Source organism: Serinus canaria, chromosome 26 (genome assembly GCF_022539315.1).
Source record: "Serinus canaria isolate serCan28SL12 chromosome 26, serCan2020, whole genome shotgun sequence".
Taxonomy (NCBI): Eukaryota; Metazoa; Chordata; class Aves; order Passeriformes; family Fringillidae; genus Serinus; species Serinus canaria.
In genome coordinates, this window is record NC_066339.1 from 1957674 (window position 1) to 1981785 (window position 24112).

Genomic DNA, 24112 nt, shown 5'->3' on the forward strand with positions numbered 1-24112 from the left:
TAAATATTTTTCTATCCCAGGAAATATTTAAGGCCAGGCTGGACTGGGCTTGGAGCAACCTGGGATGGTGGAAGGTGTCCCTGCCACGGCAGAGGGTGAAGAGAGATGAGCCTAAAACCATCCATGATTCTGTAATTCTGTAATTCCATATTAAAACATGCATTTTTATATAGAATAATACTTAAATATTAATTCTTATTTATATAAAATACATATTTATAATATTCTGGTGTATTCCCTAGGAAGTTAATCCTATGTAAATATAATTACAATTTTGCCCCCAAATTTCCATGTTGATGATCTCAGCACAGCGACACTAAAACCAAGGAATTTTGTGTCTGGATGACGGGAAGATGAGGATGAGCCTGTGGAAATCACATGCAAGTAGCTGCATAAATCCCTAAATTTGTATAAATACATGGAGATTGTGGAGTTTATACATACAGAGCAAGGGGGGATAACAGATGGACACAGCGCTGGAGAGGAGGGAGATTTCCCGGGAAAACAGCGAATTTCGTAACAATTCAATTTTTAACAATTTTCCTTCGTTGTTTTTTGTGTTGTTGACACCTCGATGTTGGTGGTTTTGTGCCGGTGCTGGCTCCGGAGCAGCGTTTGGTGTCAAACCGTGCCGTGAATTAACGACTGAAGAACAATCGAGGGAGCGAATCCCGGGGAAACAACCGCGGGACGGGATTCCCCCGGCGGGAACGCCGAGCTCGGCGCTTTCGTTTTCTGCTGCGTTTCAAGGGGTTTTCCTTCGATTTTCAAGAACTTTTCCTTTGCATTTCAAAGAGAAAGATTAGGAGGAAATAAAAGAAAGGAAAATAAAAATTAACGTGATTTTAACCCGATTCAAACCAGCATCAAAACAATTTTTTTTTTGCCGCTGCTGGATAAAATTCCAAGTTTTTATGAATTAAAGTAGTGGCCTTTCGATGAGCTGCGGGAATAAATCAGTTTAAACCCCTTGGGCTGCTTTAGAAGAGGATCCAGCTCCCTCCCTGCAGTCAGAGAATTCCAGCCCTGGGACAGTTGGGCCCATGAACTCAATTTTACACCGGGAGGCAGAGGGGGCTCCGTGGATCCCTTCTCCCGCTGCTGTGCTGGGTTTTTGCTTTAATAAGGAAAGATTTGTCCTCCATCCCTGTGGGGAATTTCCAGGCTGCTTCAGGAAGTACTTCAGGATGAGAAGTTCAGGCTTGTTTTCCTTCCAGCTGCTCCAAAAATATTTATTATATTAAAAATAAGGGTGGAAGTGAAGGCTGGAAGCGGCAGCGAGCCGAGGCGGCAGGGGGTGGGATTCAGGAGAGATGCTGGGCTGGGAGTTTGTGTTCATTAATGTTTATGCCATTGATCCCAGTAAAAGCTGTGGGACTGGGAGCAAAAGGGTTCTTTTGGCTCCTAAAAACCTGATAGTGCTTGGAAAATCAGGAAAGCAGCTAGGGATTAAAGGGAATTTATTCCATCTATGATTGAAGGGAATTTATTGCAAAATTGCTTTGCTGGGAAGCAGTTGGATTTGAATCCTTTTGAGTGTTTAATTTGAACCTGTTAAGAGTTGTAAGTCTCAAATATTGGCACTAAATTAAGTGGGATCACTTTGGATTTAAGATCTACAGAACCAGGAGCAGGATCCAGCCCCTGGATTAACAGAACCAGGAGCAGGATCCAGCCCCTGGATTAACACAGCAGCTGGAGAAATAGGTGTAAATCAGATGAATTTGGGAGTTCTGTGGATTTATGCTTCCTATGGGATGTACAACAGCCTGGTTTGGGGGAATTAATTCCTGGGGAATGGGGGGAATTTATTCCCTGAGGGAAATAAATTCCTTGAGGGGGAGAAATGAATTTATTCCCGTCATTAGCACAGGGCTGGGCTGAGCCTCTTGCTCTGGGCTCCATTATTCCGAGTTTCCATGCGATTACCCCTGGGTAGAGATAATCTGGAAAATGGCTGGAAAATGCTGAAAATGGGGGAAAAAAGCAAAAGGGAGGTGATGATTTGGGAGGGCAGGGGGAAATTTAGCTCCTGGCTGTGCAGTGCAAAAGGACTGAAACAACCCTGTGATCCAGGGGGGGATCGGGATAGATCCGAGCCGTTTCCAAAATCGGCTTTGTGGGAGCAAACACGTCCAGCTCCGGCTTCCGCTGCTCCTTTGGGATCCGTGGAGCTGGAGGTTCAGCACCCCCTGATTCCCACCCAGGACCCTCAGGGTGCCTGGGGATGTTCCAGGATGATTTTTCCCCCACCCTGAGGGTTCATTTCCTCCGAGCCCATCCCGTGCTGTGCTGGGGATGCCGAACCGCTCCGGTGAGGGCCCCGCTCCCGACCCAGCTGCCACCAAGGAAAACCCCAATTCCCCCTGAGATCTGCAGAGCTGGACAAAGCCCTTCCCCTCCCCAGGGGATTGATGGATTTATTCATCCCATTCCCTAATGAGCCACTTCCAGATCCCAGTAAATTATACGCACCGGGGCGGATGAAATCTTGCTCCATAAATCAGATCTGAGGCTGCCAAGCTCTGCCTGCATCATTATCCCGGCAAGGTTCGAGGATCCCAGGTATTGCTGCCTCCTTTGCAAATCCCAATAAATCTGGGAGTAATCACTCCTGACACAGAGGCAGCAAAAGCACCGGAAAACATTTTCTTCCCTTAAAAAATGTAAGTGGAAAATTTATTGCACGGAAAGAAAAAGTTTTTTCCGGAAAATCTGTAGCAAAACAGCAACGTGAGGAGCTGCCTGTGGCCAAGCTGGTGGGATAGCATCACCTTGGGATTCCTGGGATGAATTCGTAGCAACTCCTAAAAAGTAAGGAAGGTTTTTTTTCTTGGGGTGAAACAAGAGAAAAGAAATAAAGCCGAGTGTCTCCAAGTGTGTCCCGAAAGGACAGCGGAGCCAGCGCTCTGGAGTCTGCTGCCTTCTGGTTTGTGTTTAGCCTTTGAAAAAAAAAAATCCCCCCCCTGCACACCTCCTTTTTCCTAGAGGGAAGATTGATTTTATTAACCGGCCAACACCTGAAAGTAATCGGGATTTTTTTGGTGCTTGGTGGCGGGGGAAGGAGCCAAGCCGGGGCTCTGCAGGGGCAGGGCTGAACTTTCCTACTGCTCCTGCTTCCAGGCAGACGTGGAATGGAGCTCTCAGGGGTTCTCCAGCACTGCAGGCTGCAGGGTGGGGAGTGCTGGATGTGTCCTTCTCCTCACAGTCCCGTCATAGAGCCAACACCACGGGACAAAATGCCCCTCTCTCCAAAGGGAAACTGAGGCACATGGCTGTGGCATGGGTGTTAGGGGCTGCAAATGCCCCCCCAATTCTCCCTTTGCTGGTTTATTGGTGGATTGGGAATGTTTGGATGGCTTTACACCTGGAGAAACCAGGGAAGGGTAGGAGGACCCCCAGGAACCCCTTCAGGCATCCCCAGGAGTGTTTCCCCCCTTCCCATGTGCTTTCCACTCCTCCCAGCTTTGCAGAGCCTTCTGCTTTCCCCACAGGCACATCAGCAGGAGCTCTTGTTTTCCCATAACAGGATTGTCCACATCAGGACTTGAAGGGATCAGGCCGGTGGTGATGGCTGTGCCTGTCAGGATGAATGAGAGGTGACAGCGCCGAGAGCACCACGGGAGCCACACAAGAACCAGAACCAGATGGGCTCCAGGGGCTCCTCCTGCCCTGCCTGGCTCTGTCTGCCCCAGAGCCGGCCTGGAGGGGTGGGGGAGCACCAGGGGAGAGCAGGGAGTGAAAGGGGAGCTTGAAATGTCCAAGGACTCAGAGGGAGGGATGGATGGATGGATGGATGGATGGATGGATGGATGGATGGATGGATGGATGGATGGATGGATGGATGGAGGGATGGGGGATGGATGGATGGATGGATGGATGGATGGGGGATGGATGGATGGATGGATGGATGGATGGATGGATGGATGGATGGATGGATGGATGGATGGATGGATGGATGGGGGATGGATGGATGGATGGATGGATGGATGGATGGATGGATGGATGGATGGATGAGGGATGGATGGGGGATGGATGGATGGATGGATGGATGGATGGATGGATGGATGGATGGATGGATGGATGGATGGATGGATGGATGGATGGATGGATGGATGGATGGATGGATGATGGATGATGGATGGATGGATGGATGGATGGATGGATGGATGGATGGATGGATGGATGGATGGATGAGGGATGGATGAGGGATGGATGGATGGGCGGACACCCTGGTTCTGTGTTTGGGGATGGAAGGATGGATGGATGGATACATGGATGGATGGATGGAAAGAGGAGGATGAAGGCTGTGAACAAGACAGAGTTGGGAAAGAGCGGAGCCCAGAAGCATTTCAGCTTTGTTGGGTTGGAGGATGCTTCTGCTCTGAGTTATTTGGGTTTAAGGCCAAGGTGGTCCCACGGGGCACACACTGTGTGGAGACCTTGTCCCTCAGGACTGACCAGGCTCAGGAGGCCTTGGTCCTGCAAAGCCAGAGCTGCTTCTGGCCCTCTCGGGGGGGAACTGCGCCCAGCCAGCTCCGTGCTCCTGCAGAACCCTGGAGGAGCCCCCACATCCAGCGTGGATCCTCATCCCTGTCCATGGGTGACCCAAACCAAACGCAGCAGTGCTGGCAGGGACGTTGAACAGGTCTGGAGAGCTGAGGGGCACTCCTGGGGACAGCTCTGTAACTGCAGTGGCCAAATCCACGTTGGGCCATGGTGTGGCTGCTGTGTGCCACCATCCCCAAGGCTCTGTGGGGATGCCTCCCCCCCCGGCCTGGCTGTAGGGACAGAGTCAGGATTCCTGACTCCCGGGTTTCTCCACACCTTCTGCCATCAGTGCCTCATCTCCAGGTCCCGGTGCCCCTGAGCTCTGTCCCCTCAGTGACCTCTCTGACCCGACCCCGAGGTCTCCTTCGCTTCCTCCTGCTCGGCCAAGGCTGATAAGGGGAACCAGAAACAGCTTTGACCTTTCAACCACAAATCCCCCTGCCAGGAGCCCGAGCTGTTCCACAACTCAAAGGCTCCTTGATAGGAAACAAAACCTCTGTGCTGATGAACTTTTAAGGAATTTCACCCCCAAAAGACTCTAAAGCACCCAAAAAAGGCCCCCCCCGAGGAGCATGGGGTGGGTTTAACCCTGCTGAGGAGCAGGGCCAGCACGTGTGATGTGTAGGAGGTGCTGAGGGCTGATCAGTCTGGGGCTTCCTCCCCTTTTCTTTCCCATCTCTCCTTCCCTCTGGCTGCTGTGCTGCCTCCTGGACACCCACTGATGGGGTACAAAGGCTTTTGGGACACCTGGCACCTCCTTTGCTGCTCCCTGGGAGCGAGAGACCTCGATGATGGTGAGGCCTGTACCTCTGCCAGGACTGGGGACAGACAGACCCCTTGGTGTCCCTGTCCAAGGCATGGGGGTGGAGCTGAAACATGGGGGGAGGTCAGAAAATTAACTTAGGGTAGAAATTAATTGTCAGATTTAGATGAAGTGTGCAGTTTTGCTCAGTCTGTAACTTGCTGCACTAGCAAAGGTCAGCAGAGATGGACAAAGGAATGCAAGGTGGTCTTTAATGTCCCTTCCAACCCAAACCACTCTGAGATTCTGTAATTTCAGTGGATACAGAAATCAGAATTAGATCCAAATCCAAAACCATTTCAGTTTTCAGCTTTGTAGGAGTTGTAAACACAAATGCTTTGTAGCTGAGTTGGTGTTTTTCTTGAATCAATTTGTATGACCCTCTCCGGTGCTGATCTATATAAAATTCACATTAATGTGTGCAACATTTAGTATAGAGATTTTATTTTAAGGAAAATAATCCCTGGAAGTGTCCAAGGCCAGGCTGGAGCCCCCTGGGACAGTGAAAGTGTCCCTGCCATGGCACACCATGAATTTTAAAGTCCCTTCCTGCCTAAACCAGTGGCCTATGCAAACAAAGCTCCATCCTGACTTTCCCTCCCATCCCAGTGCAGCACAGCCCAGCTCCAGGGCATGCCCTGCTCCCTGCTCTCACCCTCCGGGCCACGCTGGGACAGGGAGGTGTTGGAGCTCCTTAATTGCTTTGAGCAATTTGTTGGTGCAAACACAGCAGCAGGGGAGGCAGTGGCTGGGCAAAGAGATTGTGCTGTGCTCCGAGGGGATCTGGCAGGGCTCCCGTGTCCCAGGGGCTGTGTGACCCCAGTAAGTGGATTCAGGCTCTGGGCACCACATGTCCCTCTCTTGGTGTGGGCATGGGCTGTGCCTGAGCCCCTGGAGGAGAGCTGTGTGCCCTGAGGCTTCCCCCAAACACATCCCACTTGGTTTCCATGACTTGATCTTTTCCAGGGAGTTATCAAGAACAGCACCACTTCCAGGAGAGCCCGGATCCCACAGGATCAGGCCCCAAACACCAGCAGGTTCCCTCTATTGCCTCAGTCACTAACTCTGTGTTTTCCCTGCTGTTGCTCAACCCCATTAATGGGATCTGAGCTGGTTCAAAGCCTCTGGAGCAGCAGGGGGCAAAGCTCAGAGCAATAAGTGGAGGCGACCTCTGCCAAATTGGAGCAAGGCTCGCCTTCCTCCTGCTGCCCAAACAGCCCACAGCATTTTCCCATTAAACGCCAGTGCCCAGAGTGACTGGGGAGGGAGAATGAGCCAGGAGCAGCCCTTTCTGTATGGAACTGGGGTGAAAACCTCCTGGATCTGGGGGTGAGCACTCAGCAGCCAACCCTTCGCCTGTAGGATACATCACTCAGAGATCCCAGATCCCAGGATGTGGAGCCTGTTGGAAAGTCATCAGCTCAGGTAATCTGGGGGAAAATAAGAGTTTTAGAGAGGTGGGTCTGGGAAAAAATTCCTCTGTGGTCTGGGCACCACGTTCCTCATGGGAAATGGGCCATTCTGGGTGAAAAGTGTTGATTTGTGATTTTCTTTTTTGTTGCTGCTCCTTCTGAGCATTTTCAGCAGGGGCTCCCCACCCCAGCTGGACTGTGCAGAACCCAAAAGCTGAGGGAGGAGCTGGGGATGGAGCCCCTGGTGCCTGGGCACTTGGGAGGGACATAGGGCCCTGGGTTTGGGCTCTTGGGGGAGCCTGGGGGTGGGCGGGCTCTGTAAGAGATGTTTTCATTGGGACAGAGGATCTGAGAGCACAGAAAGAAAATTTTAACCTTTAGGGAGCACCGAATTTGGGTCTGACACTGCTAATTTGGGAAACAGATCCCAGCACATCTTCTCCCAGGCTGATGGAATTACTCCATGAGCAGGATCTGACCTGCACCAACAACCCTCCTTCAGCACCTCTGCCTGGCCCCATCCTCCCCTGTTCCTGGGGTTTGCTCCTGGCCCTCTTTTTGGGAGGACACTGCTTGGGGAAGAGGAATCAGAGTCCCCCCTGCTCCCGGGGCCACGTGTGGCTGCTGGGATGGGGTTAATGGGTCCCAGGCGCTGCCCCTTCCCTTCAGCTCGTGGGGGGAACTAAATCCGATAACCTTGCCCGGGGCATGAGCTCAGCGAGGCTTTCCCTGCGCTGCCGCCCTTCCGCAGGAGGAGTCACGGCTGTTAGGGCAGCGGAGCATCCCTCTCTGTGCCCGCGCCCCCCGAGGGGCTGGGAAAGGTCCTCCCATCCTCCCAGCCCCCTGCAGCCCCGCCTGGGCACTGCCAGGAGGATGAAGTTGCCCCAGGAGGGTTAATTGGCTGCAGCGGTCAGGAGGATGCTGCAGCACCTTTGTTTTGCTCTCCATCCCTGCGGCACTGCCCAGCGGGAGGGGATGCTTAGGAGGGGATTTTGGGGCATCCCACACTCCTGTCCCTCAGAGCATCCCCTGGGGATGCTCTCCTGAGGAGGAAGGAGCAGGGATGGCTCTGTGCCCTCCAGCTCGCAGTAATTTCCTTAATCCTTTAATCCAGAGGAGGCTCCACACCAGCGTTCACTGATCCTGTGGAGGCTGCCTGGCCTCCCAGGCTGAGATCTACCCCCCGATTCCTGCAGGGCAGCCTGGATCCATCAATTCCCTTTTCCCCAGGAAAACAGCCCCTTCTGGACAAGGGCACAGCAGCTCAGGTGCTTCCCAGGAAGGACTGAGGGTTCTGTCCAGCCCCAAAAGGGGGATTTGCCCTCCTTGGGTGGGAGGGAGAGCATTTGCAACAGGAAGAGAAATTCACCTGGAGCCAGGTGTGGTGAGCTCCTCATCCTTCTCCCTGTGCTTCCTGCTGGGACACCCCACGAGTGCAGCCCCCTGTTCCCATCCCAAAGCCTGGCTCTCTGCTCCTCACCCACAGCTGCCTCTGGGGGCTGCTTTTCCCCAAGGCTGAAGGGAAAATGGTGCTACAGGAACGTGGGAGGGCACCTGGAGGCAGAGCCCCTGTTTGTGGTTCTGTTAAATATGGAGCAGACAGACCTGGGGGGAGCAGCTCTCTCTGGAGGAGCTGGGTGGGCTGGGGAGGCCCCAGGAGAGGGGCTCAGCCCCATCCTGAGGCTCTGCCACTCCCTGGCTCCTGGGAAAGTGCTGATCCTCCTGCTGGGCTCTCAGCTCAGGGCAGAGGCTGAGGTAACAGGACACAGGGTTGTGACTTTGGGGGCTCTTGGATGCTCTCACAAACATCTTTCCTTCTGTGTCCTGTCACAGCAGCAGGAAGAGGATGAGGGTGAGGATGAGGATGAGGGTTTCTCCCTGCCATGGCTCCAGAGTCCAGCAGAGGCTCGTGCTCTCCCCACTCCCCCATTCCATGTACCCATCCCAGGCTCTGTGTGCTGATGGCAGAAGGCAGGAGGTGAGTGCTGTGCCCTCCCCAAACCAGCAATCCCTGGGGTAACCCCCAAAATGTCCCTGGAGTGCACCCCAGGTAGGTGACCTCAGGGGGACCTGGGCTCTGTGACTGTCCTGCAGCTGCTGATCCAACCTCCCAGCCCCGTCCTGGCTGCCAGGGCCTCCCATCAACCCCAATTTCCTGCAGCCCCGGTGATAAGAGGCTGATGCTCAGCCATGGAAACCCGATGCCCCGGTGTCAGGAGCTCAGCTCCGGGGGGATGTGGAAATGTGGCTGAGAATGAGCAGATCTCGCTGCTCGCTCTCCTTCCCACTGCAAAAAAACCCTTTGGGGGATGGATGGGGTCTTAGTGCCTCTCCCTGGGGCTGTGCTGGGCTTCATCCCCCTGATCTGTGCTGGCACTGCTGGCTTCTGGAGGTTAAAAGCTTCCAGGTGCACCCACTGAAGCACCCCAAAAATATCTGGGTGCTCCTTGGGAATTAATATAATCTCTTTTTTTTAGGCTTTGCTGTGGTTGCTGAGTCCCAAGGCCTCATGGATCCCTGCCTGGGAAGGTGTCAGGGCTGTTCCCATCTCTCTGCTCCCTTCATCTGGGGTCTGTCCTGTGTCCAAAAGGAGGAAGTAAACCCCAAAATCTCTCTCCCAAGCTGGTCTGGGAGCACCTGCTGAGCAGGTGGGGTGCTGGGGTCTGGCCTGATGAAGGGACTGTGGGATATTGGTTTCGCTGGACTGGAGGGGATGTCCCTTACCACAGCAGCCCTGCAGCAATGCTCTCTGCCCAGCAAGGGCTGGGGTAGTTCCAGTTTATTTATTGCCCTCTTTTCTTACTCTGGGTGTGCTGTGTCATCCCTCTGCTCTGCTGGCCCTGGGGACCTCGTCCTCCCAGCTAGCCTTGAATTTGGGGTGGATTTCTCCCTTTTCAGGTATCCCTGTGCATTCAGAGCAGGAGTTTCAGCCTGCAGCTGCACATCCAGACCTGGCCTCACTGGGGTGAAACCACCTCCAGGTTTTGCTGTCTCTTTCCCAGGCAGGAATTGATTCAGCTCCAGGACTGCTGGTCCTGGAGGGCAGAGGGAAGGTCCTGGGTAGGAAAACCAGACCTCTCTGGTGAGTGCCCTGCTTGGAGGTCTGTAAATCCAGAGCTGATCCACTGCCAGAAATTACAGTAATTTAATGGAGCTGGTTTCTAGATTGGCTCATCTCCGTGCCAGCCACTGCAGCGATTGAACTAATCTGATTTTCTGGGGAATTCCTTGTTTGGGAGTGCTGGGATCCCCTGCTCTGCTGCCAGCCCACGGGCACAGTTTAGCTGCCCTGGGGTGGTTGTTCCCGTGTGATTTTGCCCGGGTTAGAGCTGGGATTTGTCCCACAGGAACTCCGGGGTTTCTCTTGCCTCTCCCCTTTATGGCTTGGAGAACATGGGGTCCCTACCCTTGGTGCTGTCCCCATTCCGAGGGGACAGCTGGGGTCTGACAGGGTTATTTGTAGGGGCAGAGAGGAGGATTTGGGATCCGCATCCCGCCCGCGCTGCCGCCCGACAGAGCCCAGACACGGGCAGGGAACCGAGCCGGCTGCAGGGCAAACCCTGGCTCAGCAGCCAAAATCTTCCGTTTCCCACCCAAACACAGTCTCAGCCAGAAAGCGGGCAGCATCCAGGGCAACCCCCCCACTCGGGATTCCCCCGGGATCCCCCCGGGCTGGGATGGCCGCGGGCTCTGCCCGGCGGGGTGGGACAGGCTCGGAGGGTCCGCCAGGCTGCGGACGCCCCCCGAGCCCCACCGAGATGCTCCACTGCCATCTAGTGACAGCGGGACCCGCCACAGGGCTGGCACCGGCCCCGCTGGCTCCTCCCGGCTACGGAGGGGAGAGCGGAACTGTCCTTCCCTAGGAAAAGGGGTTTCTCCCTTTCACGTTGATTCCTTCCCTGCAAACACAACCCGAACATCCCCAAACTGGGCTGTTCAATCCTAAAAACTGTTTTTTCCCTAAGGGACTGAGGGGAACGAGGTGTCTGTGCAGCTCTGGCTGTAAGGATCCCATTTCCTCCAGCACCTCGGACACCCAGAGCACCCCTCCCCCTTCTCCCTCCCTCATTAACACAGTTAAATTACTTAGTGCCTTTAACATAATTAACACGTTGCAATCCTAAACTGCCAGCAGCTGCCCAGCCCTGCAATTTCTCCTTCCAGCTGCCCATTAATGCCTCCCTCCGGGCGATTACAAAGAAGGAAAAGGCCACAAATCCCAGCCCTGCGCTGGAGGAGGAGGAAGGAGCAGGGCAGAGGACTCGTGTGCATTAACATAACTCATCCACGGCAATCCCAGACTGCTTGGAGGCTGCTGAATCCCTGATTTATCCAGCCCACAGCAGCCGGTATTGCAAAGGTGTGGCGGGGGCTGAAGCGCTGCCCCACTCCCTGGTTTTTGCAGGTGATTCATTTTTTGCTCCCTGGTTTTTGCAGGTGGTTCATTTTTTGCTCCCTGGTTTTTGCAGGTGATTTAATTTTTGCTCCCTGGTTTTTGAAAGTGGTTCGTTTTTTGCTCCCAGGTTTTTGCAGATGATTTCTTTTTTTGCGCTGTCTCACTCCTCGGTTTCCCACAGAAATCAACGCAGCAGCCGCGTGAGGATGATGCTGACACGCCGCCGATCTGTAATTCCCTTTGCATATGCTAATTGTGAGGGAGTTCCGCGGGGAAAGGAGCTGGGAAGCGGGGCTGGGTCGCTGTCCTGGGCTGGCTCGTCCCTCGGTCCCTCGGTGGCCCTGAGGCAGATGAAGCCGGGGTGCCCTCTGCTTTTCCCGTCACCCTTTCAGTGCTGAGGTGTCCAACCCCTGCCCTGGTGGCTCCCTCAGGAGCACCAGTCCCTTCCAGCCCCAGAAGCTCCTCAGGGGCAGGATCCCCTGTCTGGATCAGACACATCTCCCACGAGCTCAGGTGTTTGTAAGGGGATGTCCCCAGCCTGTCCCCTCCCTGTGACCCACCTGGGATAAACCTTCCTGGGGTGCTGTGTAGCCTTCCCAGAGCCTGCAATGCCCCCATGGGGTTCAGCAGCCCAGGATAGGAAATGCCTGGTGATGATGACTGGACCTTAGAGCCCCTTTTTCTGCCTGCAGAAGGGGCTTATCTCTCTGTAAGACTCTAGGTCACTTTCCTTTAACCCGTACCATTGACAATTTCCAAAACCCCTGTATCCTATAAAAGCCCCTACTTTTGCCCAGTTTGGCAGAAGAGCTGTCCCTGAGACCTTCACAGAAGATTCAGTCAAGCCATCACTGTGGAACCTCACACAGCCTTCTCCTCCCTCTCCCTGCCTCTGCCCAAAGCCCTTAGCAAGCTGAGAGCTGAAGTCACAATGAGCTGATAATCACTAGAGCTGATATCACCTAAGATTGCTGAGGTGGCTGTGGCTGGGAGCTGCCTGGGAGCTGGGACAGGCTGGGCTGAGCAGGGCTGGGCTATCTGGACCCCACTGCAGCTCCTGGGGACACCCCAAAACCCAGCAGAGTCTGCATTAGGCAGGATCCCCTGTCTGGATCAGACACATCTCCCACGAGCTGAGGTGTTTGTAAGGGGATGTCCCCAGCCTGTCCCCTCCCTGTGACCCACCTGGGATAAACCTTCCTGGGGTGCTGGAAAAAGGAACGTGAAGTTCCAAGGGGCAGGATGAGGCAGGGAGGAGAGGGCTGGGAGTAGGATGTGATCCAAGATTAAGGATCCAATTTTCACCTGCAGCTTTTTCCTGTTGGTGCTCTCAGCTGGTTGTGCTGAGCTGCTGGGTGAGTGACCTCTTTGGATGTATGTGGTGGTTTTAGTTTAAAGAATCACTTCTTTAAAGTTTAAGGATTTTACTTTGAGTTGTTTTCATGTCAAAAAATGACATTTTATTTTCCCAGCTGTGCCTGAGAATCCTTCAGGCAGGTTTTTGTTTTGGTCCTCAAAACACAGGGCACTTATTCACCTCCACATCCTCTTCCCTGCCTTTGGACTCTCACCTCCACTGATGCCCACAGGTCCATCCCCATCTTTTGGCTTTCTTGGGATCATTTTCCCCATGGGGATGAAGAAGCAGCTCAGAGACTGAGCACTAACCAGGCCCAAGCAGCTCCTCACACCTGGCACCCTGCACTGGGTGAGTGCAGCTCTCTGCAGCTTTGGATTTCAGCACCAGACTTCCCTGAGGAGGGAATTTAAACCCCAGGCACGGCACATTTGTTCTGCTGGCAGCTCTGATCCTGTTTGTGAACCCTGCAGCGAGGGAGGGGCAGTTCTGCTGCTGGTCTGAACCCCTGTGCTTCCCAGCCAGATCCCTGCTGCCCACTCACACCTCTGCATGGCAGAACAGCTGCCTTTGCCCCTTGGAGGCCCAACCCCAGCAGTTTTGCAGGATATAAAGTGTCCCCTGTGGTAAGGCAGCACAGACAGCCCAATATTCCCAGTGTGGAGCGCTGGAATCCCCCGTGGGGCCACCCTGCAAACCCCAGGGGTGCCAGGAGCTGGGCCACAGCTCCTGCTGCCTTTTCCTGCTGTGTGGGGACACGTGGCTGCAGCATTGTCCCTTCATTTCCCTCCCAGGGCTGTGAACGGCAATTAAGAGCCTCTGGTGAATGGGATCCCTGATGGTTCTGGGCAGCTCCACCCAGCCCAGGAAGGGTTGGGGGGTCTTGGGGGGGCCTGAGGACTCCCCAAAGTCCCAAAGGGCAGGTGGTGCCCAGCTGTGAACCAACACCAGCCCCTGGAGAGTGGATGCTGCACGGTGTGAGCCCATCCATGCTGCACATGTGGTGAGGAATAATTAACAGCAAGGAATAATTAACAGCTAGGGTTCCCCCAGCCCCAGCAAAGGGTAAAAGGGCAGTGGGGAGAACGGTGGCTTGCTGTTATTGTTTGTGTTATGGCAGGGCTGACACAAACACCTCATGGGCTGCAGCCCTTGTGGTGGGGGGACCCCCAAACCCACCCAGAGTGGTGCAGCCTGGCAGGGGGACCCCCAGTGAGAGATCTCACACTCAGGAGGGATGCCCACATTTTTATTTTATTTTCTATTTTTTATTTTCTATTTTTTATTTTCTATTTTTTATTTTCTATTTTTTATTTTCTATTTTTTATTTTCTATTTTTTATTTTTATTTTATTTTATATTTTATATTTCATTTTTTATATTTTATATTTTATTTTTTATATTTTTCCTGCTCTTGCCCATTAGTAAAAATTATTTTGGGGTGTGAGGAAAGCACTGCTGCAGGAATGGGGACCCTGGGTGAGGGTTTTGGGGGTCACAGCTGTGAGAGCAGCAGTGGGGAGCCCAAGGGGGTGTTGGGGATGCCCATGGATCCCAAGAAGCTGCTGGGGGTAGTAGAGGGGTATTTGTAGCCTGGGGCAGAGCTCAGCAGCCCCGGGTGCACCGAGTGCTCTGATTGAGGCATCCCTGAAAAGCTGTGAGGGCTCGGGCATCTGCCTGGCTGTGGGAGCCTCTGCAGCTGCTCCAGCAGCTTTTCCTCGGCCTGCTCCAGCGTGGCTCTGCCGCCGGAGGTTCCCCGGCCCCGGGGGGGGGTTCGGTGTCAGAGCCATCCCTGGCAGGCGCCGCTCTGCAGCTCTGTTGGGGAAGGTGAGACAGGAAAGCCTTAAAAATGTGATTGTCTGGCAAAAGATTTTGCGAATATGGAAACTATAAGTGAGATTGAAATGAAAGCAGCTCTGAGATCCCTCAGTTACTGAACACCTGGCAAACAATGGTGTGGCTGGCTGAAGGCAATCCCCTTTGGATGGAACAACACCCTGTGCTTGCAGACAGCTCCAAGGGGCAGAGCAGACCCTGCTGGCCTGGCAGAAGGGCCCAAAGAGGAGTTTGTAGGGTTTAAAATGGAACACAGTGTGGTAATGGAATGATTCTTATAGGCTGTATGTAAATGCTGTAGGATTTGTGTCTTGGACTGGATTGGTCAGTGAGAATGAGAATATTCAGCACAGAAGAAGATTTATTGTATTGTAACGGGAACCTCTCTCTCCTACTCTCTTACTCTCTCATCCTCTCTCTCTCTCAGCCTCTTTACCTTCTCGGCCCTGCTCCAAGCTGTGGCTGGCAGCTCCCAGCAGGGCCCTGCACCCAGGCCCTTTGCAATAACCCACAAGTTCCAAGCTCTGGCTGCAGAGATCTTTGGTCTCCATCCGTCCCCACCGTCCTACCCGCGGTGCTCCTACACAGCTCAGCCTCGCCAAACGCGGCTGTGCCTCGGCCCGGGGCTGCTCGAGGCTCACCCTGCCCCGGTCCCGAGTGTTCCCCGGTGCTGGGACCGGCTCCCCTCAGCCGCAGCCCCTGCAGAGGAGCCGAGGCAGCGGAGCTGGAGCGAGCCCGAGAGATGCAGAGCGCCCGCAGCAGATGGTCGGTGCCGCCTGGCTCCCCGCCGCCGCCTCCTCGCTCTTCCTCTCCTCCTTCTCTCTCCCGACTCCTCTTATTCTTCTATTTTGCTGATTTATCCCCCCGAGCACTTCCCAGCCAAGCGGGACCCCCACATTCTCCTGCACCCCCAGCCCCTATCCCTGCACGCTGCAAATCCAAAGCTTCGGCTGCTGAGGAATTGAGATGAGCACACAGCTCCCTCCGAGGAGAAACTGAGGCACGGAGGAGGCTGGGACCTGCTGGTTCCACCCGCCCTTCCTCTCCCAGCTGCAGAGAGGCTGCCGCGTGCTTTGTGTCCTTGGCTCCAGCCCTGAGCATTTTTTTGAAGGAGCTGTAAATTCCAGGTACCAAAGAGAAGGGGAAGGTTAAAACATCCATAAAATCAGCCTGATTGGATGATTTATTTCCCTCTGTGCCCCCAAACTCTTCCCTTCATTCCCCAGATCCCGGATTGTTCTCTGCCCCAGGGGTTAAATCTCCATAAAATCAGCCTGATCAGATGATTTATCTCCCTCTGCACCCCCAAACTCTTCCCTTGACTCCCCAGATCCCGAATTGTTCTCTGCCCCAGGGGTTAAATCCCCAGGTGGCACAGCCAAAACGGAGCCCCAAGCCTCTGAGAAGGCCACGGGCTCTGCAATCCCCTCTCCCCTCTCCCAAACACGAACTTCCCCCGTGCCCCGCTCTGCCCGGGACCCCCGCTGGCCGCATTCCTCCGCGGTCCCTTTCTCCCCGAGCCCTGCAGCAGGGACGATCCCGGCTCAGAAAGCTGCATTGTTTGTTCGGGGGGGTTGATTTCTCCTCTTGTTTGTCTCCTCGCCTCCTCCGGTCTCTCTTTGGCGGTGCCAGTTTTGTTGGATGCCCGGAGCTCCTCGCGGGTGGCAGCGGCTGATCCGGCGCGGACAATGGAGCGTGCTGCGGGCTTGGCAGCGAGGAGGGACGGGCACCCACGGGCGGATGCTGCTTGGATGGTTTCCTTCTACTGCTGATCTAAAGGCGTGGGGGTTTCCACTGGAAGCTCTGTCCCTGATCCCCCGTGCTGGGAGATGCCCGTGGGAGGGTGGGAGGGTGGTCCCAACGGGGATCCTGAAGTTCTAAGGGCTCTTAGGGAGCAAAGTCCTGTTTGCTGAAGCCCTGAGTAAATCCTCCCCGATCCCATCAAGTGTGTTGCTTGATCTCAGCGCTGGCTCCAGCTTCCCTCGGCTCCAGAGGGGCTGGAGCCGCGGGAGAAGGGATGGGGCAGAGGAACCTCCGCCTGGAGCCGGCTCAGAAAGCTCTGGGGGGAACGAGGAGAGACCAGAAACAGGGGAGGATGGAGCAGGTACAATCCAGACCCTCAACCACAACCAGCCCTGCTCTTCCCGGTGGGAAGCTCTGGCTGGGAGCACCTCCTGTCACATCTCCCCTCAGCCGAGCACCTCCTGCTGTCCTGTTAATCCCCACCCTGCTTCCACTTGGTTTGGGGGACAAATCTGCCTCTGGGAGCTGTTTCACCCGCGGAGGAGGCACTCAGGTGGGTTATAGAGGGGGCTGCCTCCTCCCAGATGAACAGGAGGGGGCTGGATGGGGTGGGAAGAGCAGCTCCCTCCTGATGCTCCAAAATGCCTGGGGAGGGATCATCCATCCCTGTGCTCCTTGGAGGTGCCCATTCCTGCCTGGTTTCTGTCACCCTGGCCAGGTAAGGAGCCTTAAGGATGAACATCCCCCTCTCAGAGCGCCTTGCCAAGCTGAGGAAATGTTGCCCGGCCTGAAAAATCCCCCTGTCCTGGCATCCTGCAGAGCTGCCTCGATGCTCAAGGCACGACCCCGCACCCCTGGCGGGGGTGGGACACGCAGAGCTCACCCCGGGAGGTGCTGCTCGGGCAGGATCGCTCCTCAAAGCTCTCCAGAGCCTGATTCCCTCCCCTGGCCCCGTCGCAGGCGGGCTGGGGCTGTGCTGGACGGGAGAGCAGAACCAGCCCTGGGGCTGGCGAGGGGAGCTGCCTTGGCTGCTGCCAGCCCTGCTGAGGAGCCTGGCTCGCTCCGCTGGATGGGAGCAGGGATGGCATCCAGGCTCTTCTCTCCAGCAGCGTTCCACATTCCTCAGGGCTTCTTCTGTCCTGAAAGCTCGTTGAGGACCTTGGAGGGCTGAGGGGCACCAGGGAGGGGAGGGGAGGGCAGGGCAGCTCATCCCAAGCCAGCTGTCTTCACGTGGATGATCGTTTCCAGCCGAATTGTTGCGATGGGAGGTTTTTATATATTTTTTAAATCAGCTGCTTTAGTCCTCCCAGTGACCTCTCCCAGCCCTCAAGCCCTCCTGTGTCTGTACAGCTCGAGTGGGGCTGGATCACAGGCTGAGACATTCTGGTACAGGACAGCTGTGGAAACACCTGGCTGGGCAATCCCAACAGAGAAACCTGGGCTGTGCCCAGCCTTCAGGTAAGGAAAGAGTCCCCTGGCCAGGTGTTCTGGGTTTATTTCACCAGGGGTGCTCTCAGGGCACTGAAGGGTGACTTTGGGCCATGTGGGGGTCAGTGGGCATCCTGACAGCACCTCCTGGCTATGGGGACATCCAGGGAAGAACAAAGAGCATTTGTGGGCCTGGTGATGGCACTGGGATCCAGTGGGATGTGCTGAAACACAGCCACAGGTTAGGATTCCCAGCAGGGGGAAAGCAGGCTGGATCACTGCCCCCTCTGCTCTGCATCCACCATGGCCCAGCCCAAACTGGGTCAGGGGAGGTGGGAGGCTCGGGTGAGGGTCTCTGGGGGTGTTTCAGGGCTGAGCTGTGTGAGCTCCAAGCTCAGTTCATGCTGTGCTGCAGCACTGCCAAGCCTGCCTGGCCACCAGAGCCGGCACAGAGGCCGTGCTGCTCTGTCCCTGCCCAGGTCCTCTGCCTCGGGTGGCTGGAGGGGCTCCAGCCTGGGACAGGAGGAATTTGGAGGCTTGATGCTGGTTTGGGGCAGGATGCATCACTTCATTTGATCCAGGAGTGCAGCTGGGGTGGAGAGGATGGGACAGGGTCTAGTTTGATGGGCTTTTTGAGGTGGTCTGTTGGCACACAGGAAGGATTTTTCATTTGTGCCAAGCTCCAAAAAGAAGAAGGGAGCAGGACAAGCCCACCACCCTGCGTGGATCCATCCTTGATGCTGTGCTCCCCACACCCACCCTGTGGGGCTGATGGAGCCATCCTGCCCCAGGCTGATTGCTGGCTGAGCTGGGCATCTCACAGTCTGCTTTTCCCCCTCTTCTCTCAAAGGGACCATTAACACCTCCCTCCTCCTCACTCTGCTCGGCTGACCTGGCCGTGAGGAGCCAATGCTGCAGGGAATGAGGGAGATCCAGGCCAGGGTGGCTCCCTGCCTGCTGGGGGAAAGCTGAAAAGGAGATTTGGGAGCGGTTTTGCCTGGAAACTTATAGAGAGCAGCATCCTGGGGAAGAAGGTGTGACGTCAAACACAGCGCTTAAAATATACCCAGGGCAAAATCACATGGCAGCTGGTGAAACAGGAGCTCTGAGCATGAGTCCCAGGGGAGCCTGGGGATCTGTGCTCCTGCTGGAGCTGCCTACCAGCCCTTGCCATTGATGGTACAGGGATAAAATGTTTCTAAAATCGTGGGATATTCAGGGGAGTTGGAAAGAAAGGTTGGGCCTGGTAGGGCCCTGGGAAAATGTTCAGCTTTACTGGATCACGTGGAACTGCACATGGATGAACATTTAATGACTATGATAAAAGATATGATTGCTACCTGATAAGTGATATGATTGTTAAATGTGGTGATTGTTTGGTAATTGGATATAATTATTGTTTAATCGTAACAAGAATCATGAGAAATGATGTTTGGGGGGTTTGATGGAAATTACAAAAATCTATGCTTGGATGAAATCAATGTATACAATAGGACAAGGTAAGTTTAATAATTAATCTGTAGTTATGTCAGAACCCAGCACATTCCTCTGGCTGCCCTGGGCGATTCGAGACCCTGGCAGGGGGCTCAGAGACCTTGGCACAGAGTCAAAAACACCTGTGCCTTAATTTCAGTCCATGGGAACAATTACCAACTTTGTGTGAAGAGTCACAACCCACAAGAGTTTGAGTAGAGTGATAGTGAATTTGTGAAAAATTAACTAGGGTGAAAAAGTAGAATTTTGGGGATTTAGAATGCGGGTTCAAGAGACAGGAGGAATCTGGGTGTGTCCTGTCCTCCTTCTTCTTCTCATCTTCCATCTTCTGCTGGGATGGTGACACTTTTGGATTGGTTTAGAGACAGACTGTCTAACATAGGTGATGGGTATTGGAAAATTATTGTAAATAAAGCACAGGTAGTTTGTAGTATAAAAAGTTAACACCACCCCAAGGGCAGGGACTGTGCCACAACCCAACCTGCTGGACAGATCTCAGCAGGGCAGAGAAAGAACGGAATAGATAAGAGAAAATAAACCCTGAAAAGCAGAGCCGAGGAATCTCAAATTCTTCTTCTGTTGCGGGGCTGGGGGAAAAGGAGACTTTCTAATACCTCGGGGGTCATCTCAACCACAGAAACCTGAGAGTTATAGAAGGATAAGGGTATAAAAATGTGTTCATCCCAAACCCATGGAAGAGTCAGATTTGGGTCTGTAGCCCTGACACCCAGAGCTCTTCACTAAAAGAACCTGCATGGAATCATTCTGTGATTCTGTGTTCCTGAGCACTGACACCAGGACCAAGGAGCTGCTCTGCCAGGCTGGGGACTGCAGGGAGGGCTGGGGGTAGGGCAGGATGAAGGTTGGACAAGGAAGTCTCACAGGTATGTGCGTGCTTTGCAGAAAGATTTTTAAATGTAGAGTTTGATGAAGGAATAGAGATGGAAGCAAGTTTTGACATAGAAGAATTGCTGAGCCAGTTTTACTGGATAACCAAGGAGGCAAAGGGTGTGATAGTTAGAAGGGGTTTTATGGCTTAGAGCAAAAAAAAAAAAAAAAAAACCCCAAACCAGAAGATGTTTTTACCAAGCAGAAAGAGAGCACAGGGAAACAAGGCAGCAAATGTGGCAAGTAGGAAAAAGGGCTCAGAATTTCCCACTGCAAGAAAACTGAAAAACAACTTCTGGCTTGACCTGTGATGTGCTGACTGTGAGTGACTGGAGAGCAGTGACATGAACATGGTAATTACAGGAGTTATGATGGGCTATAGATAGAAGCTAAGGTATAGATTGGTTCTGCTGTATGAAGATGCTCAGCAAAGAAAAGTACAGAATGCACTGTAACCAAAACCAAAGGGTCTCCAGGGCTGCCTGCAGCTGGAGCTGAGAGCTGTGGGCACAGCTCGGTCACCCACAGCCCTGGGCTGCTGTGATATCCTGGATGTGATAAACTGCATTTTGGAGAGCTGTCTGGAGTCCTGCATCCCTCATTCAGGCCCTTACGGCTGGGGACAGCGGGGGAAGGGCTGGGGACAGCAGGGGAAGGGCTGGGGACAGCAGGGGAAGGGCTGGGGACAGCAGGTGGCCGCCTGGCTCCCATCTGCTCCCAGAGCCGGGGCTGTGGCTGCACAGCCCCGAGGCAATTTTTGGGTGACTTCTGTTGGAAGCAGCTACTGGTGGGGACTGGCTGGTTGGTGTCTGGCTGCTTCTCATTAGTGGGGTAGAAAACACTGCTGGGTGCCAAGTTTCTGAGGGTCACCTCCCCAGAGGGACAGGGATGATGAGCAGCTTGGAAGGGCTGGTTCAGGAGCCTGGGACATGCTTTTTCCACACAGGAGATGCAGGCTGGGGTGCAAATCCTCTGCTTTTGGCACTTTGAGTCCTGCAGAGCCCACCAGGCAGGTTTGCACAGTCAGGGTGAGCACTGCAGGAACCAGTCAAGTGCTGCTTTGGGCAGCAGCAGACAAAACCATTGCACCCTCCCTCCCTGCAGGGCTGTGCCCTCCCTTTGGGCCTTGGGGCCAATATCAAACTGGTTTTAAAGTTTTTGCCCTGTTTCCTTGATACATGAATGTTTAAAAAATGTAACATGAAAAAATGTAAAAAGGAATGTTTAAAAAATTGAAAAAATGTTATCTTAACTTCCTCAAAGAGTGCTGATGTATTGATTATATAATGTGGATGTATTGATTTTTAGGATAAGCATTATTTATAAAGTATTGCTATTATATTTTTAGCCAGCTCTCATCTGCTTTACCATCTCTTTGTGTGATCACCTACAAGACACGTGTCACTTCCAGGATCCTTCTTTTTGTTCTCTGCTGACATCTTATAACCAGCCCCACTCAGAGAAACTGGCCCCAAGTCGGGCTGAGATCTCTCTTTGCTGCTCCAGGAATGAGCAGCACAGTCAGCAGTGCCTGTGCAAGGAGATCTGAGGCTGAGCAGCCTTTGAGAGGGTTTTATTTTTATTTTTTATTTTTATTTTTATTTTTATTTTTATTTTTATTTTTATTTTTATTTTTATTTTTATTTTTATTTTTATTTTTATTTTTATTTCCAAGGACAAAATGTCCAAGGACGGTGTATCTCCCCAGAGTGGGTCCAGACACTGAGACCATCCCAGATCCCAACTCAGGCCTCTGTGCAGGGTAAGAGAGGGCTGGATCCAGCTGTGAGAGAGGGATCTGGGGTCTGTCCCACTGGGAAGCCTCCAAGGGGATGGAGCTGGCTCAGATGGGCCCTGCAGACAGCGAGGGGCAGCACCAGAGCTCTGCTGTGGGGATCAACATCACCCAAGTGATGGGAAAAACCTTAAAAAAACTCTCTGAAATCTCCCAAATCCCTTCCAAAATGCACCCAGGCCACCAAAAGCAGCTGGAGATGCAGTGAGAGGCTGAGCTGGAGCGGTGCCCCCCAGCCCTGGTGCTCCTGGGTTGCACAACATCGCCCCGGCCGCCTCTGCCCCACCGGCAGCTTGGCATGTGGAGAAGATTAAGACCAGAACTCTGGAGCAGCAGCTCTTTAAAGCATGTCCCACTGCTTGGAGCCCTTCCCAGGGCCGTGGGACATGGTTCTCATTCCTCTGCCTGGGCTGGGGTTTATTATTTTTCCCTCTATTGTGCAGAGTCCCCTTTATTCCCTGCATGCCTGTCCCCCGGGGCTGAGGGAAGCAGTGTGGTTTTCTTGTGCTCAGACATGGCTTGCTGCCTCCTCCCAACCACCCCTTTGTCTTTCTGACATGATCTTTGGGCCAAAAATAGATGATCCCTGCTCCTTCGAGGGCTGGAGACACACAGCCTGCAGGTGAGTGCATGGAGGGGCACTGGGCTGGTTTAATTAGAGCACTTGAAAAAGGGAGATGATGCTTTTAAAGGTAATTTTCTCTGTGATTCCTGATGTTTCCAGCTGGGGCTGTCTGCCATCAACCCCTTTTTTGGGGACACACTGCCCTGTGGTTCTGTCATCCCACTCTTGAGTGACCCAAGAGGTTTGGGAGCCCTTGGAAGTGCCACCAGGTCTGTGTGTGCTCGACAGTCACAGGCTCAAGCTGCCCCTGAGGAAGGGAGATCTGTGTGATGGGGAAGGCAAATCCAAGGGGAATGCCCTGCTTGGGATCCCAGCCGGGCTGCAGCCTCTCCCATTCTTGGAGACATCTCTTTGCCTCCTGGGATGAGAGAAACGTCCTTGCAGGGAGAGCTGGGACTGGGATTCTTGGGTGCAAAATGCTCCGGGAGAGCCAGAAATTCCTCTGCTCTGAGTCAGGCTGGGCTCTCCTTCCCGGGTCTGCTCCTTCCCCTCCTTGTTTGCAGTGCTGGCCCTGAATGAGCCACGACAGGCCCTGGCTTTGCAGGCAAATTCCCGGTTAGAAACCAGAAGGCTTTATCCCCTGCAATTATTATCACTTGAATGTAGGTCGGCTTGACAGCTTAGGTGGAAAATCATCTTCAGAGCGTTCTGGCACTCTGCACTCACTGTCCTGTTAATCCCCACCCTGTTCCCGCTTGGTCTGGGGGAGAAAGCTGCCTTTGGGAGCTGTGTTACCCGCGGGGGAGGCACTCAGGTTATAGAGGCGGCCACCTCCCCCCAGAGGCACAGGAGGGGGCTGGGGTGGATGAGATGGGAAGAGCAGCTCCCTCCTGATGCTCTGAAATGCCTGGGGAGGGATTCATTCATCCCTGCGCTCCTTGGATGTGCCCATTCATGGCTAGTTTCTGTCCATCCCGGTTTGTCTGTCTGTCTGTCCCTCCCCACAGCTCTGCCCGGCTGCAGCACGTTTGGGAGCGCCGGCTCTGCCGCATCCCTCCCGGGAGGCACCGCTCCGTCTCCGCCCGCTCCATCCTCACCCGCTCCCTCGGAACCTCCCCCTTGTATTTTTCCTCCCGAAATCACAACTTCCATCCTTTAAAAAGCCTCCCCCAGGCCGGACCCCCTCCCCCGGGCCAGCCCGATGAATGAATGGCTGGTGGCCGTGTGATGCCATTTCCATGGTGACAGATGGCAGCGGGAAATGCGGGGATCAGGGTCACATGAGAGCAGCGGTAAATTCAGGCAGTTATTTATAGGCTGCTGCTCCAGCGTTTATGGAAATGCGTCTGCCTTGGACCGTGGTATCAGCCCTCCGCCGGCTCTCCGGGGCACTGCTCTTCCAGGAGAGACATTACTCATGCTCTGCTTTAATCCAGACTGTTCCTGCTGCTCAGCCTGGTGTTGGAAAAGTACCGGGCAGAGGGTCTGGTTTATTTTTTCCTGAGCCTGAATCTCTCTGAATCAGCCTCAGCCAAACGCAGCCGTAACCTTCCTGCATCTGCCCCTGGCAGCTCCTGTGCTGGTGGCTGCAGTGACAGCCTGGGCCATAACCTGAATTTTTGGTCCTGGAAATGTTCATGGCAGAGCCCAAATCCAGCTTTGTCTCATCTGGTTTTAGCTCTGATACATCTGGGAGTATTTCCGTGCCTCAGTTTACCAACCAGGGAGATTTTAAATCCACAGGGGAGGATTTGTGAGACCTTAAGGTGTCATTGAGCCAGCCCATCTGCAGTAGCGTTATCCCTGCTCCCGGATGAGATGTGCAGGAGCAGGGAGCTCAGTGGCT